Here is a 19,781-nt window from a genome sequence, read left to right as displayed (position 1 = left end):
GTGTGTGTGTGGGGGTTCAGCTATGGCAGGGGTCTCACTGACCAAGCACGGTCAGGACACGTTCCTCTGCCCCTCCTTGCCCCATTCTCAGTTCTCAGAAATGTTGCAGCTTCAATTATTTACACGGTTTCCTTTAACTGACAAACACGATACGAGTCAAAAGTCACATTTCCGAAGTCTGGCTCCATCTTATCCTGTACAACAGTAAAAGACCAAATATGGTTGTTGTTGTTTTTTGTCTCACACTGAATGAAATCAATCACAGATTGTACACAGTCTATTTTTTACATTGTATGTTCAGCACATTTTCAATCCTTTCACTAATTATTCATTTTGCCACCCTTTTAATTTGCCAATCGTTTTAGATTTCTAGTCATGCACCACACACGGCTGGCTTGTCTCCATTCAAATTTCCATCGAAAAGTAATTATTTTAGGGGCCGTGTCTCAGTGTTAAAACGCCTAAATGTTCCTCAGTCATTTCATCTGCATTCACACTGCTTGAAACCCCAATAATGCCCAGTGGATATGCTATGAAATGCCAATCCATACTCAGCTGCAGCAGGGTGCCAGAGGTCTTTGGTGTTCAGCCATGTCTCTAGTGTGCAATCAGGAAGTTAATGTTGCCGCATTCTCTGTGTCCCAACTTTTAGGGCCTTATCTTACACATCGTGGTGCCAGGCTCAACGCAGGTCTTGTTGCTACAGTATTGTACACCAGACATATTAATCATGATTCTGACAGGTGCGGGAGTTGACAAGTTGTCAAATGAACCTTGCGCACCCAGGGGCCTGTCAATGAAAAAACTAGGTGTGGTCAGGCGCATGATCACAAATTGCTATTTTAATGCCACTAAAAATGATAACCTCCTTGCTCTTAATGGGAATGGCATTGTACTGTTTATGATCAAGGGACCTAGAGGTGCTACACTATCACCATGTTGTCTAATGATGTCCAAATGGCTCTCGCAACGACCTTCATTCAGCCTTCTTCCTATCTGCAGAATAACACAACGACTTATCTCTCAGATGTGCGCGTTAGTCCTGGAGAACACAATGACTTATCTCTCAGATGTGCATAAGTCCTGGAGAACGCAATGACTTATCTCTCAGATGTGCGTTATTCCTGGAGAACGCAATGACTTATCTCTCAGATGTGCGTTAGTCCTGGAGAACGCAATGACTTACTGAATTTAGTGAATCCATCTCTCTCTCTCTCTCTCTGGATGGAGCCAGAGCTTCCAGCTCAGGTTATCTGTTTGCATCTGTATAGAGGACAGTGGGGACCAGCTCACTCCCACAGACTCTACTCTGTAGTTGACGAGCTGCAAAGCATCTTCCCCAGAAATGTGCCACATCTGAGGCACCACTGCACGGCTGTCGTCTGACACCATGCCACACTCGTGCCATGTAGAATAAGGAATGATCCGCAACACCAGGTACAGTAGCTCCCATTCACAGTCTTGTTTATTTAGTTGGTGACGTTTTGAGTCATGCGGCTCTTCCTCAGACATCAACAAACTGTGAATGGGGGCTACCTGGTCTGGTTGTGGATCATTCATTATTCTTGTTAGATAATATTGTACTGGATCCTGCACCCATCCAATTTTGGCTTGGGATGTGCGTGGCTTTACACTGCTTGTACACTCCTAGTATGTATGAGTATATATATAAGTATAAGTACACATACTCTTTTGATCCCTTGAGGGAAATTTGGTCTCTGCATTTATCCCAATCCGTGAATTAGTGAAACACACTCAGCACACAGTGAACACACAGTGAGGTGAAGCACACACTAATCCCGGCGCATTGAGCTGCCTGCAACAACAGCGGCGCTCAGGGAGCAGTGAGGGGTTAGGTGCCTTGCTCAAGGGCACTTCAGCCGCTTTCTACTGGTTGGGGTTTGAACCGGCAACCCTCCGGTCACAAGTCCGAAGCGCTAACCAGTAGGCCAGGGCTGCCCCATGTGTATTGCCTCACTGCTGTCGTCTGACACAATGCCACATCCGGGCCGCATCTGCGCCAGACCCGTGTCCCAAAAAGACTGTACCTGCGTCTGTGCCGGCCTCTTGTGATACTGCTGCCCCAAGTTTTCAGGGTCTTGTCTGATGATAGGTGTGTGGACAATTTGTTGTGTGCTGCCCTGCTAGCTGATAAATGATCTGTCATCCTCTACTCTCTCTCTTTCACTCTCTCTGTGTCTCTCGTTCACTCTCTCTGTGTCTCTCTTTTACTCTCTCTCTTCCTAGGGGAGCTGGGAAATAAAAGAACTAAAGGAAAAGAGGCTGAAGGAGAAAGAAAGGAGAAGAGAGAGAGGAAGATAGTAAAGAGAGAGAGAGAGAGAGAGAGAGATGCGGCATGGCTATATATAGCCCCTAATGTAATGTGACACTGTGTGTAAGAGATGGTGACAGTGGGAGATGAGCAGAGGTGAGTGGTGGGAGAGGTGGCCTCTGCTTGTTTAGACGGATGGTAGGAAGAAAGGAGAGGATGTTTTTTTCTAAAGCAGGGGGAGCTGGTTAGCTGGACCTCTTCACTCATATCCCTTTCCCACCAATGCAGCTCTGGTGGTTCAGAGTCAGAGCCAAATCTCAAACCGGTTCTTTGGTTTTCCACAGAAATAAACCTGGGTCTGCGTCAGGAGAACAGGTTCCAGCACAGCATCTAGGTCAGAGACCACTACACATGTCTTTAGTGCTCACATATAGATGCAGTGTAGTTATTGTCAACACACTGCCATACAGGAGACTAAAGGTGGTACAATCTTTTGACTTTATAGGGTCATCAATTTATTTATTTTTTTTACTTTCGCTATTTCTCTTGAAGCTATTATTGTATTTTTTATCTTATTCTGTTTAAATACATGCTTTTAAAAAGAGAGATCTATAGCTTCTGATAGTGTTCTATCTGTGACAGGATAACATGAGTGTTCTATTGGAGGACCTGATGTAAGGACCTCAAATACCAGCATTCTCTCTCTTTCTTTTAATCAGTTTGTTTTACTATCTCTCTCTCATTATCTCTCACTCTCTTCCTCACTCTCTCTCTTTCATTCTCTCACTCTCTCTCACTCTCTCTCATACTCTCTCTCTCATTCTCTCTCACTCTCTCTCTCTCATTCTCTCTCATTCTCTCTCACTCTCTCTCTCTCTCACTCCTGCTGCTCTTTCCATTCCCTTCCTTTTGTCTTCAGGCCCAGATTTGCCAGCGGTGGTTAAAATACTGCAAAACGCAAACTGTTCCATACCTTGCAAACTGAGAAGCAAGTTTTCATTCAAGCAAAGCAAAACAAATTATATATGCAGACCATGGGCAAAAAAAAACAACAAAACAAAACAAAAAAATAAACAGGGTATGCCCACTTTGTTCCCCAAGCATCGATCTTTCTAAATTACAGTCCATCAGTACAGAGACATGGTGATAATTTGCTGACCAACACTACATCTACAGCGGTATCCCTCATGCATAGCGACACACGGCTCTCACCAACTAATGCCCCTTTGATTGCCTCCTTCCATGATGTCAGCTGTGGAAAAGTCAATGCAGGCAGATAGCTGAGAGAACGAGCGAGTTAGTGTGTGTGTGTACGTAAGGAGTAACGGATTGTGTTTGGATAAAAAGGGCGTTGTGTGTCTTGGCAGCGGTCCGGTCATTATTCACTCTAGGCTATTTGTTCGTCTCGTCTGAGTGGCTCTAATGAACTCAGCCAGGAGGGCCGCAACTGGACCATCTGCGCCGGGTGCTAGACACAGGCCCACCAGAAACTCCCAGCAGAACCTGTGTGGTCTGGGGATATGAGGCTAGCATTCCACTCACTCTAACTCACCAGTCCTCTAAGCCACTGGTTCTCAAATGGGGGTACGTGAAGGCACTCCAGGGGGTACATGAGATTTTAAAATATACATATATTTAAAAAGTAGAATCCATGCAAAAATACTTTAAAAACAATTATTTAATAAATATTTCAGGAAAATATAAGTTAATAAAATGAATTTTATATTTCAGTAGGCTATGGTCACTGTTTTCACTACATTAGTTTGAATCATTTGCAATAAATTTAGTCAAGGATTATTAAAATTATTATTAAAATACATTTAGTCAAGGATTATTAAAATGTTCAAAATAGTTTTTTTCTGAATGTTTGAATTTTGTATGTGTTTATCAGTTCCAAAGTTTAATAAATTAGACACTGATGGCACAGTGCTCTGTTTTAAGTCTTTTTTCTCAACTAAAAATGCTTTGCGCTGGTTAGGGGGTACTTGGCTGAAAAAATATTTCACAGGGGGTACATCACTGAAAAAATGTTGAGAACCACTGCTCTAAGCTACTAGCAAAACAATTCCACTGCCTTGTGGTAGATTTGACCTTCTCTTCATGGTGGCGCTTGAATGACGGGTCAAAGCGGGTATTCCATAACAGTGCATCCCCCTTCCTGCGGTTTTCTGGAGGAGGAGGAAGGTCTCTTGGCAGAGAGGATGAGGTCAGAGGGAGTCTATTATGACATACTGTGGTATTCTGTTCTTTACTTCCATTCTCTTGTGTCCATAAGCAGAGATGGTGTTCTAAATGGTCTTTGGAACAAGGAACTTTAGAGGATCAGGTGAGGGTTGGTTCCACTTCCTTAACTGCCATCAGGAAAGAACAGAGTGATCTGTCAGCCACTGTTTACTGTAAGCCTAATGGCTAGCACTGTTTACTGTATGCCAAATGATTCAAAGAAACCTCATCAAGCACTCATTACTAACATGAAGCTGATCAGCAGACTGCCCTCAGCTGGGGCCATATGTTCCGAACTGACTAGAGCCCCCACTGAGCTGGGGTTTGTTTATGCACAAACACATCGTCAAGTGTGCAGGTTGTTGCTGTGTGTACCACTGTAAGGCTCCAGTTGCTTGCCTTGCCATGTTGCACTGAAGCTGGAGAAGTCGGTAAAGCTGTGGCTTGAGGGACTGCTGCCCAGTCTGACGTGGTCTGGTCTGGTGTCACTATGGAAGGCAAGAGACGAGCATTCCGTTTGCTCTTAAGTGTTCTAATATTAGCCAGCCCTGTTATTTTGTGTGTGTGTGATTTAGTGACATGAACTTAATTCATCTTTATTTATGTGGCTGACGTCTTTATCCAACGTGACCTACATATGCCAATATGATAAATGTATAGACACCTTCCAGATGCACGTTATACAGTACATCCCATGTCAAATTACACCCATTTGTTGATGTCAAATGTTTCCAAATAGCTTAATAATGTCAAAGTCTGTTAGCTGAGTTTTGTGACAGTTACAACTTGCACCTGACCATATCACATTAATGATCTACTTGGTCCAGCGTTGTTGCACCTTCCCCTGCCTCTCCTTTGACAGAGGTGTGGACAGGTGGGGAGCAATTAATGGCTGTGTCAATGGTCAGTATTATCTTTTTTCAGTACCACGTTATCTTGGCCTGGCATGCTATCTGAGGGCTTGACACCTGTACTTGTGAGCGCTCGTGGGAAATTGAAGAAAGCCATTTGAAGAGAGGGACTCAGCTAGCCCTCGGGCTCCTCAGCCTTCTCTTGCAGAGCTGATCGATCCTCTCATGCCTTATCGCCCTCACATAGGTAAGACACTGTTTTAGACCTGGGGGGTTCGGCGGTTGAGGGGGCTTTTGACCTTTGGTTGAGATGGGACTTGACCTTTTCCAAAAGGACTTGAGCAGTGCTGCACATCAACCTTCAATGAAACTTTGTTCAAATCCTTTCCAGAAATTTCTGTCACTCAGGGAGAGACAGGGAGATACAGTGAGGAAGAGAGATAGAGTCAGCCATAACCCATACAACATAACCCACTGGTTCTAATTGTATAGCCCACTTGCTTTTGATAGGCTATGTTGTTTATATTTATGTTGTTTATTGATGCTGTGTGAAACGCTACCCATACCCTGCATCATGATCAGTGTTTGCATATTTAACATGTTCCATACACTCCTTGCAACAATGCATTTTAGTTGTTGCTTTTACCTTACTGAAAGTGATACGCTACATGCCAGTTTATGTAGGCCTACAATCCATGAAGCTGTGATCTGTCAATCACTCTTCCCGAACAATTTGACAACAGCTAGTTCTGGAGCATTCAACTAGCCTGCACATGCTTCCTGAGTTTTTCTGTCAAAATCGTTGAATTTGAATAAATAAATGTGTATGTGTAGGGTGTATTTCATACATAGTCTGGCAACCTTGAGGAATGGTTGACGAAACAGACGAAATTAATGGATCCTTGATTTTATAATTAAGCAATATAGCACGAGTGAGAGTGGGGTTGGTCATGGATATTCCCACGGGTGTTGTTCGGCCGTAGCCACGAGGCCAGAGTTGGCAACCAAGACGCTGTCTATTGAAAAGGGAACTGTTTTGATGCGTACGAACGATGTCGAAATTAACATTTTTAAACAATAATGTGGTGTTTTCAGATTATTTAGTTTGTGGTAGAATTGTTGTATAAAAGCAATATAGCACTCGTGATCGTGGGATTGGTCATGGATATTATGGGAGTTTTCCAGGAGAAATAACAAAAACGGGAGGGCGCCAGGAGATGACCTTGAAATACAGGAAAACCTTAAGAACGGGAGTGTTGGCAGGTATGTTATAACCTATATTAGAACCATTGTGAGTCCCTTGGATTTTCTTAAAAAAAAATCAAAATTCACCCATAGAAGGTTTCTGAAGCTGGGGGTGCTTCTACATGACACAGAGAGGGGCACAGGTGGAATGGGTGATTGGGTGGGACAGGTGTGGGATCTTTAAGGAAAACTCCGGCAAGTTTTCACATGTTCTGTTCACAGGTCACAGAGTATTATCGGTACAAAAAAAACAACAACTGTGCTACCTAGCTCGAGTTGCTGCAGTTACAGTGCTGCACATTGGGGGCATTTTATAAATCTTGACTCCTGGGAGGGTGGAAGGGTCTTGGTGCCCCCTGCTGACCTCCAGCAGGCTTCACAGGAGAAAAGGCTCTGTAATGGCGCTCCTTGCCTTTTGTTCGTTTCTCAGAATGTCAGAGCCATTTACAGCCATCTGCGGGCCTCGACCTCACAGGCAGACAGACAGAGAAAGAGAGAGAGAGAAAGATGCTGTGTGGCTTATGAAGCGACACACACAACACAGCCAACGTCCCAACGGAGCTTTTGGAAAAATGTGGCTGAAACACAGTAGAAGTAAATAACCACTCTATAATTGAGGTGGGGATGATTGATGTTTGATGATTTTGTGTTTGTTCATTGGGGGGGTCATTGACAAATAGGGCGTTCATCAAATAAGACAAATGAGTTCATCCATTCAATTTTCCAATACAATAAAGAGTTTTGGTAACACTCCATTATAAAGTGCCATTATAAATAGCAAACTAGTAATTACCTAACCCTTTGTTAATATTATTATTATATTATTAATATTAAAATATCTATTTGCCACAAGTTAATAGTTTTTTCATCATTAATTAAATATTAGTTGTTTGCATAAAATCTGTATGTTAATGTTTTAACAACTCTATTAACTAATATTGTATTAATATGTGTTAATAGTTAACTAAATGTCTTTTTGCCACTAATTAACAGTTATTTCTTGCATCATTTAAATGTTAAATGTTTATTTACAAACTATGTTAATACAAACGTTAATGACATATTATTATTTAACTAATTGTTATTAAACTGTGCTTCTGCCTATCCCAATATGAACCACTCCCCACCTTTACAATAGATAGATACTTTATTGATACCCAAGGGGAAGAGATTGTGCAGTCTTAGCTGTGGTTAGTGACATGATGCTGTTAATGGGGAGTTTTACATAGCCAATATAAATGTTAATGACATGTTATTATTTATCATTAACTTTTATATTAGCATATAGTTTGTAAATAAACATTTAACATTTAAATGATGTAAAAAATAACTGTTAATTAGTGCCTAACAATTTTTTTCAAACTATTTAAGAGCTAGTAAACTAAATAAATAAACTAATTGATAAAATAAAATAATACAATTATTATTCCCCCATATTTATTTTTAATTTCCCTTACCTTTTAATTTCTATATTTAATACTTTTCACATAGTGTTAATTTGCTCGGACGGTTGTGCCACCTGACATTTTGAGGGTTTGAGATGACAAAACATAAAATATATATATATAATTTTTATGATAAACAGAAAATAGGTTCAAATTATTCAGGTTTTATAGAATAACATTATGCTTGTTATGAATAATTTCAAATTATTTTAAACCAAAGTAATGGACTCGGACACATGAATCTGCATGTCACGTCATTGACCCATGTGTGTTTTTGAGATGGTGTTTATTTCTCAGAAAATATATTGCACTATGTTCAGATGGAAGCCTCTCAAGGCTCCAAACAGCTCTATCTAATGAGTATTGATTACCCTTGCTCATTTTGGTTATTGTAAATGTTTTTCCATTTCTTCCAATTCTCTACATTCTGTTACAAATGAACATAAGCACAGCACTTTCATGCATTTTTTTGATGCTTTCATTGACAATATTCCTTGATAGAACACATGACTACACACTTAACTCCTCAAACTTCCTTAAACATCCAGGTCAAATATACATACACTACAAAGTAGTCATTACACACTAAGATCAGTTAAAACACTATCATAAAAACATGTTACTGCAATGAGTAATGTTGCTTAGAATTTACCCTCAAACAATCTCTTCACATGAAAAACACAATTTATAGGATACTACAGTATTGTTGAATTTCCTAGTATTGTGATGTGTTCTTTAGAACATCAATTATTTTTTGATAGTTGCACACCAAAATGAAGTAGTTTCACTTTGATGATTGTAGGTCTAGGCCTTCCCTACTGCATATGAATATCAATTTGTGAAGTTCGCAATGTTTTGCAGTTGCTAATACATCAAATCTGTTAGCCTCTTTGTGGCACAATCATAGAAACTACTACTACTACTATGTATTGTAGCTTAGCAATTGATTTGGTAACCATGAACACATTCTCTGCTTAAACTCATTTTGCAAGACATGAAACACAATTTTCTACATTAGACATATCTTTCAAAACTACAACACATAAGTTTGTTTTGGTAAACACTACAATACAAATATACTGCTCAAAAAAGTTAAAGAGACACTTTGAAAACATCAGATCTCAATGGGGAAAACACATCATGCTGGATATCTACAGTATACTGATATAGACTGGGTAATGTGTTAGGAACAAAAGGATGCCACATTGTTTTTTGGAAATGAAAATTATCAACTTACAGAGGGCTGAATTCCAAGACCACCTCAAAAATCAAAGTGAAAAATGTATGCGGCAGGCCAGTCCATTTTGCCTGAATTTCATTGCAGCTCAATTCAAAATGGTACTCAGTAGTTCGTATGGCCCCCAGATGAGATGGTGGATGGTGTCCTGTGGGATGTGCTCTCAGATGTGGACACGGCCATCACTGAGCTCCTTGACAGTCTGTGGTGCAGCCTGGCTGTGTTGGATGGACCAAAACATAATGTCCCAGAGGTGTTCTATCGGATTTAAGTCAGGGGAGTGTGGGGGACAGATAATGGCATTAATGCCTTCATCCTCCAGGAACTGCCTGCACACTCTCGCCACATGTGGCCGGCCATTGTTGGGCACCAGGAAGAACCCAGAGCCCACTGCACCAGTACAGGGTCATGCAATAGTCTGAACATTTCATCCCGATACCTATGAGCAGTGAGGGTGCCGTTGTCTTGCCCGTAGAAGTCTGCATCCCTCCAAGGATAGATAGATAGATAGATAGATAGACAGATAGATAGATACTTTATTGATCTATCTATCTATCCTTGGAGGGATGCAGACTTCTACAGGATATACCTCCCCAGACCATCACTGACCCACCACCAAACGGGTCATGCTGAATGATGTTGCAGACATCATTACGTTCTCCACGACATCTCCAGACCCTTTCACGTATCACATAGAATATACTTTTAATGTTCCCATGGGGAAATTTGTCTTGGATTTATCAAAGCATAATCCAGTGATATACATACATCAATAGGGATATGACGGAGAACACATTACATAACTAGATGTACCACAGAGCGGTACAAAATATGACCGCCGCCCAGTCCAGCACATTTTTTCCACAAAAAGAAATCACGCTGAAAGGCCTATATGATTCTGTCACACTAAATTGCATTATCCACACTCAATTCTCACTGGTATCTGCTAGACAACAAGTACCAAAACATGATTAGTTCATAGATTTCACATGTAAAATTAATTTTATACAACCCCACCTCCATCTTGCCTGTAACATAATTCTGAGAAATTCTTGATTGTTTGTGTTATGTTTATGTTATGTGTGTGGGTGTGTGTGTGTGTGGGTGTGTGGGTGTGTGAGTGTGTGTGTGTGCGTGCTTGTGTGTGTGCCTGCGTATGTTCCTGTGCATGCAAGCGTACATATGTCTACTGTGTGAGTATGTGTCATACGTATGATTACTGTGAATGTATGTGTATGTGTGTGTATCTGTTTGTGCACATGTGTGCACATGAAATGGGTTAACATGACCCCTGGAGGCAAACATACGGAAAAAAATCCAGTCCAGCGGCGGGGGCTACAGATCAAAACGAAAAATGACGGTTCCATGCGATCCATGTGGGGGTACATGCCCACCAAGTTTTGTGTACCCCGGTCTTTCAGTGTCCCGGGAATCCTTGTTGGTGAAAGTCACTAAATGTACACATAAAGGGTGTCATAATGATCCTACACTTTTAATTTCGTGTAGTTTTGACCTTGTCAGCCAGAGATATTGTGATGAAAACACCTAATTTTTTGCTTTTTAATTTTTAACTAGGTGGCGCTATACATGAAATAAGTGGTAATGGGATGGGTTGACATGCCCCCTTAAGACCAACATACATAAAAAAGGTGGACCTCCTAGGCCCTACGGTTCTCGAGATATTCACAGAAAACTGTCTCCGGCCACCTACAGGCCAGTTGGTGTATAGTAACATAAATTAATTAAGTGTGCTTGCAAAGCAGCACACTTATTGTTCTTCTTAAGTTTTATTAAGTGTGCTTGCAAAGCAGCACACTTATTGTTCTTCTTAAGTTTTATTATTATTTTTTCCGTCTCCTAATTTTTTGTCAGCCCTAAGCGCCTAGGCCCTTTGAGACAGAGACACCGTTCCAACTTTAAAACGTCCGGTCAGTACCGGTGTAAGTTGGTCGCGAAGATGACGTCAGGTGGGCGTGCCGTTCGTCCGCCATATAATATTGGATTGAACAGAAAGCGAAAACTAAATTTTCACAGGTCACAAATTTGGTCCCAACGCCATACGAAACTTGACGTACATTATCCTTGGACCAAGCCTCACAAATGTTAGCGGAAGGATTTTTGATTTTCGAAAGCGTTTGCCCGTCACAGCCAAACGAAATCGGCGGCAAAGCTCCGAAACAGGAAGTTGTCCATATCTCAGGAACACTGTCACATATCGATACCAAATTTTGTATATGAACTGGGGACTCCAGTGTGAGGGTGCATAGGCAAAAAAAAAAAAAGAAATATTCCAAAAGTTTCCATCATTTGGCAAACCACCCATGGGTTTTTGGTAACTCACACCATTCACCGTTTATCACAATGCCTTCCATGTATGTCTCAGAGCAGACACAATGTCTCCAAGGAATCTTGCCCAATCATGAAATCCTTGCTCTGCCATGGGATAGTATGGACTTACGAACTGAAATAGAAAGGAGAACAGTAGCTATATATAGCTTACATAATAGAGTTGTTTTCACATTGACGGTATTCAAATTAAATTTTTCATTATTGTTACATATCATGATGGGAGTATTATTAAAAATGTTACAAGTATGCAAATGCATATATTTACGGGCATTTAGGTTTTACTGTGTTGTTTTGTTGTAAAGACATGCAAGGCATTCTGGGCCATGTAATGAACAGTGGTCGGGCAGCACTCCATAGGCTACGTATTAATATGAATAGGTGTTTCTGTAAACCTAGGGACAATAAACAGCTATCTCTGTTACAAAAACGAGCTGGTAATCGCTCATTGAAGAGGGAACTATGATAAAAAGATTGTTTTCCTAAAAGCATGGTGTTGTTGACAAAAGAATAAGCAGGAAATGCCACGTTTATCTTAAATAGCCTACTGAACGCTAGGTGGCAACGTTGTATTACATTTCACTAAATGCGGTGGAATTAGTGTGAGCTTCACAAGGAAGGAAGGTGCAAATATTATGTAATTTATCATGGGAAATTATTGGAAATGTTATTTCTTGTTTATTCTAATTGCAAACCACACATCCATTCGTAATCACACGCATTACGTTTAATACTGGAAGACTGTCTATTCGTTTTTTTGATGTTGCTTAGCAACTGGGACAGAACTTCAGAGCAAAGATTTTAGAACAGAGCTTCAGAGAGACACGTTTTGAGTTCGTGGCCAAGTAGGCTACCTAAAATATCGGTTTCCATGTGTATGTGCTGGATGGTGTGCTTCCTTTATGAAAGTAAGTGTTTTATACAGTTAACGTTACAGACATAATGAGTCATGTTGTAGTGGTCCTGTGCCCCTTCTGTTATTAGAATGCTAAGCGGAGATTTTAACATCATTCATTTCTTGTGTGGCTAGAAGCTAGCTTCTAGCTAGCTAGGTCATAGGGAGGAGATGTTGCTGTAACGTTATGAGATTTATGTTGCTTAGCGTAATGCCATGGTCATTTGATATGAGATGCTTGTAGAAGCTGACAACAGTAACTTCGTCACTCGTAACTTTAGGACTCCTATTTTTTTTTACTAAGAGTAATTCAGGAAGCATTTTAGCCCTAAAAGTAGCGCCTGAGTCTGTGACAGCTTAAGCGAGGACTCCTAATAAGACCGATTCACAAACAATGTTTTGTGGTGGCATTTCACGTCGCGATGTTTTGAAATGCGTCTAACAATCACGAGGAACAATTTTTGAATTGTAGGCATAACTAAGGGATGCAGTAACACCACCAACAACAACCAAAGTAGCCTACTCATTGTTTACATGTACATTAAATGTAACGTTTCATTGTGAATCAAATTAAAAGATTCTCCTCTTTGCAAACGTTGGCATAGGCATAGGCATGTGGTGACAGATTAATGTAAAAATATTGCTTTCGTGAATCACGGTAAGCCTTGAATGAAGTGGCCACTTCTTAATAGGAGTCACTGTATGGAAGTAGGCTAAGTAAAATAGAGATGTTTAAAATAAGATAAAGTTAGGATATGCCCTTGACAGCGGCAGAGATAACTGGCCTTTGGCCATAGCATTCAACCATCCATTTAGAACGACTGGCCTTCATAGCAACCAAGGATCTTAGCTGTGATTCATGTAGCTACAGTATGCATACAATGTGATGCAAAGTATAGAAAGGTGATGAAAATATACAGAGACAAGTCAAGAAATATAGTGCAATGTAGACAGTAGTATACAGTTGATTTACAGAAGGTGGTTTAGAGTAATATGAATTAAATATAAATATGTGCAGTGTATTAGCAGTTATCTCATACAATAAGTAGAATAATGTATGTAATAGTAACATTATAATAGTAGAAATAATAATATAGATAAATGCAGTGTATTAACAGAATATAATAAAACAGAATAAATATGGATATTCAATATGACAAATATATAACAGATATGTACATAACATACAGCTATGTGTAGTGTGGAAACAGTGTCATTGTAGTGCAGAAACAACATTATAAGAGTAGTAAGAATAAGTTTATGTGCAGGATGAATAGTATAAAGATCAGTAGAATAACTATGTATAAATGTAATTACAGTAGGCCTATGTACATTTGTAAATAAATAGAAAACTATGGGTGAGAGGGATAAATTAATTTTATTTAATCGTAAAAGTAAATTGCATTCAATTAAATAGCAATTAAAAATCTTTCCAGTAGGCTTTAATGTCACATAAAAGTACAACCAAAGCTGAGCTTGATCAACTAGAACGTCCTAAAGAACCAGAACTTGAGTGTAGTTTTTGCTGGGTCCCAGGCCATGTTGGTCTGAGGGGAAATGAGAAAGCGGACAGTGCTGCTAAAGCAAGCCCTCAATGAAGAAGTCACAGAATGTCAAATCCCTGCCCCAGACCTTAAACCTATACTGAACTCTTACATCTCAGATAAGTGGCAATCTGAATGGGATTAATGTACCAACAAGCAAGGAATGTGAATTTTGGCACATTTTCATGATCCACTGGGTCGTTATGGGCCACACAAAATACGGTGTTGCTAAAATTACTCCTATTGTGGCTGTTAGAGACATGCGTTCATGAGTATCCAGCTACATTCAATGAGTTAAGTAAAATACATTCACACACAAAAAAAACCCCATCACTAATGTTGTGGACATTCCTTTATTCTGAGATACATCAATAGGCTCTCAAAACAATCCCAAACAGAAATAATGTCTTTATAGAGCAAATCCATATAGATTATTTGTCAAATAAACAGTAAAACAGAATTAGGGGATGTTATATATAACATTCACACTCATAGCTCATATTTCTAAAATAAATCAGTGAAAAAGTATCCTGACAAACAAGCAGCATTTTAATACCTTAGTCATTCAAATTTTTCTCTAGGTTACCTGATAGCCCAGTTTGAGAGGTGCAAGGCGCTGACATTATTTATTTTGCAGCCAATCACTGCTGTTGTTTTTATTTTATTGATTTGATTTTAGTCATAGAAGCTAAATTCGAAGGCAGGCCACAGGTAAAAGCCAACGAACCGCATTCACCCATAAGGCAATAGTTGAATAGAGCTTTTGAGGTATTGCCACTGCTCCAACACTGAAAGGCACTGTTAGAATGCTTGGATCAAGCCAGGTTCAGCATAGCGTATGTCACTGTCTGCTCACGTTGGTGACCGGACCAGGGCAAGCACACTTTCGCAGTTCCCGCCGGAAATGCAGTCTAGTTTATTGTGTGGCCCCCCATGAACGGAATTCCACAAAACTTGGCGTGCATACAGAGGGTGTCATAATGATCCTACACTTTTGACTAAGTTAGGTCACAGATACCTTCAATTACAACACCTCATTTTTACTTGTTTGTGTTTAACTAGGTGGCGCTATACATTAAATGAGTGGTTATGGAATGGGTTGACATTTGAGAGCCCCTTGAGATCAACAGACAAAAAAAATGGGCCTCCTAAACCCTACGGTTTTCGAGATATTCACAGAAAACTGTGTCTGCCCTACCCTCCTTTCGGGGGGTCCAGTCCAGCGGGGCGGCTACAGATTAAAACGAAAAACGATGGTTCCATGCTATCCATGTGGGGTTACATGCCCACCAAGTTTTGTGTACCCCGGTCTTTCAGTGTCCCGGGAATCATTGACGGAAATTTGGGCATGCGAAAAAGAAAAAAAACTATTTAAGTTGCTTGTTAAAAATACTGATTGAAATTGGAACATCATCATTTTTAAATCACTCACCCCAATAACTTTCGAATGAGTGTATACAAATTCTAAGAATATATTTAGCAAGGCACAATAGCAGTCTTTGCATTGTGTTGCTAGAGACTCGCCACTAATAAGATAGATTTCTTAATAATGCACTGTCCAAATAAGAGTGAAATAATCAACCGATTAGTTTACACCAGATTTTTCTAGATCAGTGGCGTAATCAGTGGCATTAAATAAGTTATGTGAGATCAATGCGCCTGACCAAAACTCATTTTGGTCACAAACTAGCAAAAAGATGTTGCACCCTGCCTACTAGCAAACTATTTTTTGTTTTTATTATTGCAGTGACTAAACTAGATGTCAAAGGTTGTTGGTTTTATCCACCTAAACATAAGTCTCCTTTCTTACCACTCTGCTGATTTTCTTCATCTCTGCTTCACTGATCAATGTTTCCCATTCCTCTCTATGCCTCCATGCCATGGCCTTCATGTCTACAATGACATGGTTGTAATCACGCCTGATGTTCCTGTGCTGTTGGTGTCCATATTCAGATGGTTCACCTATCGCTCTTGTCATTTCCTGTTCACAGAGGGATGCTAAGACAACGGCTGCTTTGTCTGCTTTGTATGTCCTCTGACCGCTCCACCAGTACACCTGTTCAGGTAGCTGTGTGCCTGCATCCCAGCCATACCTTTCCATTCGAGCCCTAACCTTTGAATGCTTCTCTAAAACATAGCCACACATCCAAGACAAGAGAGTATTGACTGGGCTAAGAGGTAACTCTGTAGATTGACCGGTCATGTCGTAAGTGGATGCTGAACAATTGCAGCTTCTGCTTCATCCAGTTGATGATGAACTGATGATGAACGACTGTTGTCGTGGTCTGATTTGGGGCTTTTGAAGTGATCTAGAGAGAAGATACTGTGTTAATTACACCAGATCAAACAAGCACACACATTACCCTGCTAATCTTAAATATACTGGCATTGATGAATAAGAATTTTAATGTAAATCTAATAAATAAGGTTAATATAATGGTTGACATAGCATTAAAGTTATGCACTGGAAACAGGACCCACTCTTCCAAAACACTATTAGCCTACATGTGTTTTAGCCTGGCCACACCCACTTAGAACCTCCTTTCAGTGAGATACTAGTCTGGCACTTGCCAATACACTAACCTTTCCCTCACACAACAGGTAGGGCCAGTCAGCGATGAGAAGGGGTGACGCTATAGTTTGGAAATCGAAAATGGCTATGGTAAACATTAGTAGCAATACCTGCAAACATTAAAAATTGCAGTCGGAAGAATGTGTACATTCAGCATGATTTTGTGATCAGACGTCAGGCGCATTGTCCAAAAGGGGTATTCTTCTGTTTCTTAATCAGTCATGGGTGTGTTTTGGGGCGTAATATCCTTTAAACCAATGAGAGTGGCATCTGTCGTTCTCTTTAACAGCACGCAGCGCACCTTCAGACAGTGCATTGGTATTTTGACAGTCAGCGGCGCATTTGAACACGAGACCTTGTATGGAACATAGGGATATCACTAAACCTTGCTTTACTAAAACCTGTTTGTGACTAGCAGAGTATAGCCTACATGTATCTGCCTTTGCCTATTACTGTATTTGAACTCATAGGCAAAGTGAAACTAACTTCACCATGGTCAACAACAAAACAGTTCTACACAGTAATTTACTTTTTCTCTATTGACTGACAAGGGGTTGCCATCAAAAACATAGCCTGAATAAAGCTATGATGGGGCCCTTGATCTTAACTGATAACTACACACAAACTATTACAGTAATGTGAGGATCTGAGAAAGAACACAAAAACACTTGAACTTCAGAAATATCAAATAGACCACAGGTTGCTTTAACTCTAGAACTCCCCTTTAAATTCTATCTTTGCAACTTCTAATTTATGCAGTACTTCAAAACAAGTCAAGTCACAATCCAGTTCTGGACTACATTTATGACAAAGACACTTGCCCACTCCACAAACAAAATGTTTCACTTACAGTTTTGTTTTCAATTGCTTATGCACGATTTGAAAACAGGGCCGTTTTTTAAAAACATTCCACACAATTGACATAACACCACACCCAATTAGCAGAATCCCTTAGCTCTTTTGCAAAAAACACTTCAGTCAAAACTACACAATTATTTATCAAAACTCTGTTGTGTTGTCACATCACAAACACTGTGTGACAGGTATAGATTAAAGGCAACAAGTAAGTCTTTGATATCTATAAGAATAGGTTTCACTTACCTCAGTGAAATGCTGACTGAAACTGAAATATTGTCACTGTCTGCTGGGCCATATCTTCAGCTTAACTGTCCTTGGATAGAAGGAAATTTGACTTATATAAGAGTGATTTGATGACGTGCCACAACCAATAGCAGGAGATAGGAGAAAAATAAGAAAAGGGGTAATTACTTATACGAAAATCATAAGGGTTGCTAAAAGGCTTTTGAAAGGGGCTGAAGTCATTGACAACCTTTTAACACAGAGGTTGCATTTGTACAGTAGTTGCCAAAAGCTGTCCTTCAACTCCACATAATTGGGGGCAAGCATTGAAGCTACATAGGTATGCTACCCTGGGTTTCTACCTTATCTTATTGGAGTCTAAGTAAAGATTGTTTCTATTTTTTCTTCTTATTATTGGCTTATTGTTGATTGATGACATTGTCAAGTCAAGCTTTGGACAAAAGCGTCTGCTAAGAACCATAAACATAAAAATCTATATTTTCCTTGAGTCTGAGTGACAGAAATGAAGGCGACTGGTCAGAGACTCACTGCTTCCAAGATTGCACAGGCTTTTGGGTGAAGGAGTTAGATTCCTCACAACATCTCATAGAATAAACACTTTTGGCAAAACAACAGCGCAGGGCAGGCTCACTCTCCCCATTTCCAAAAGCTCCAATCAGTTCGCTAATGGGTTGAAAACCAGCATAAACGATTGTTTATTTACACGCTGGAGCCTGTCCCTTCCCCACATGTTACTACTGAAGATGAAAACTTGTCCTGCTCATACTGAAATAAGCTCCAGAATTTAAGACCCGCCAGTATAAACCAAGGGGGCTTGTCTCCATAACAGCACTGGGCTGGAGAGTTGGACCGGCAGCAGTTTTAACAGCGACATTGATCCGCCCTCAGTAAATAAACTCAACTTTAATTGGACTCTCACCATGAAGTGTTCTTTTACGACCCCGGGTTAAGGGTTTAGCTGTTCTTTACAACCCACCTCAGTGTTAAATACCTTATGCAAGCATGCTTTGATTTTTTATTTATTTTTTTCATGGCCCCTGAAACACGTCCCTTGAAGAAGGCTGATGTTGTTTGGCGTGCAACAACAAGCACAGCTAATGTTGATAAACTCTCTGCTCTACATGTAGTTGTTTTCAAGTTTGGAGCCAGGTCCATTAGATCAATTTGATCCAAGTCCTTATAATGGGAAAGAGGGTAGAACAAAGCAATACAACCAGGCTGATGTTGAGATATACTGTAGAGACCTTAATGTACAATGAATGACAATACACCTGATACTTTACACACATGAAATATTTTGCATAATCAACTATATTCTGTGATGCAATTCATTAATGTGCACTTATGTTTTAGAGTTTGTTTGTGATGAACTGCATCACAGAACATATTATATTATATAGCAGCACATTTTGTCAGCCATCGCTGGTCCTCTGCAGACCCCACTGTGAGTGTGCACTGTGCACCCAACAGGTCTGTGTGGACCTGTTTGAGACTGAGCGATACTCTGTTGTTGGCTTGAGTCAAGGCCTTAAAGGTAAAGTCAGGGATTGAGCAGGAAGTCTTGTTTGTGTTTATGTTTATATTTAAATTTATTGGCAGACACTTTTGTTTAATAAATAGGCCTAAATAAAAAAATAAAATAAAATAAAGTACATTAAGATGTAGGGTAGGCACACTAGGTTAGGTTGCATGGTCAATATCAGGTATTACACATGTGCTTCCGTTAAAGTCTCATGGCATCAATCCAAGCCAGAGTATGAGGGAGGAGTGTGATGGATATATGATGTGAAATCAGTGGATGGACACGTGAAGACAGAATCAGTGGAATTATAAAGGATAGAGAGAGCAGGAGAGAAATGCAAAGGCAAATTCTATTGGTTTGAGACTGATCTGGACTGAAAGGTTGGAAAGACAGAATAACTGGACTGTCAGGACTGAGCTGTTGATGTTAAAGTTATGTAATGCCATTTTGTTTGATATAGAACATTTCATACACCAAGGCAATTCAATGTGCTTTACATTGTCAGAAAACAGACCATAATTTAAAAAT

The sequence above is a fragment of the Alosa alosa genome, chromosome 11 (genome assembly GCF_017589495.1).
Source record: "Alosa alosa isolate M-15738 ecotype Scorff River chromosome 11, AALO_Geno_1.1, whole genome shotgun sequence".
Classification (NCBI taxonomy): domain Eukaryota; kingdom Metazoa; phylum Chordata; class Actinopteri; order Clupeiformes; family Clupeidae; genus Alosa; species Alosa alosa.
This window is presented reverse-complemented; position numbering follows the sequence as displayed.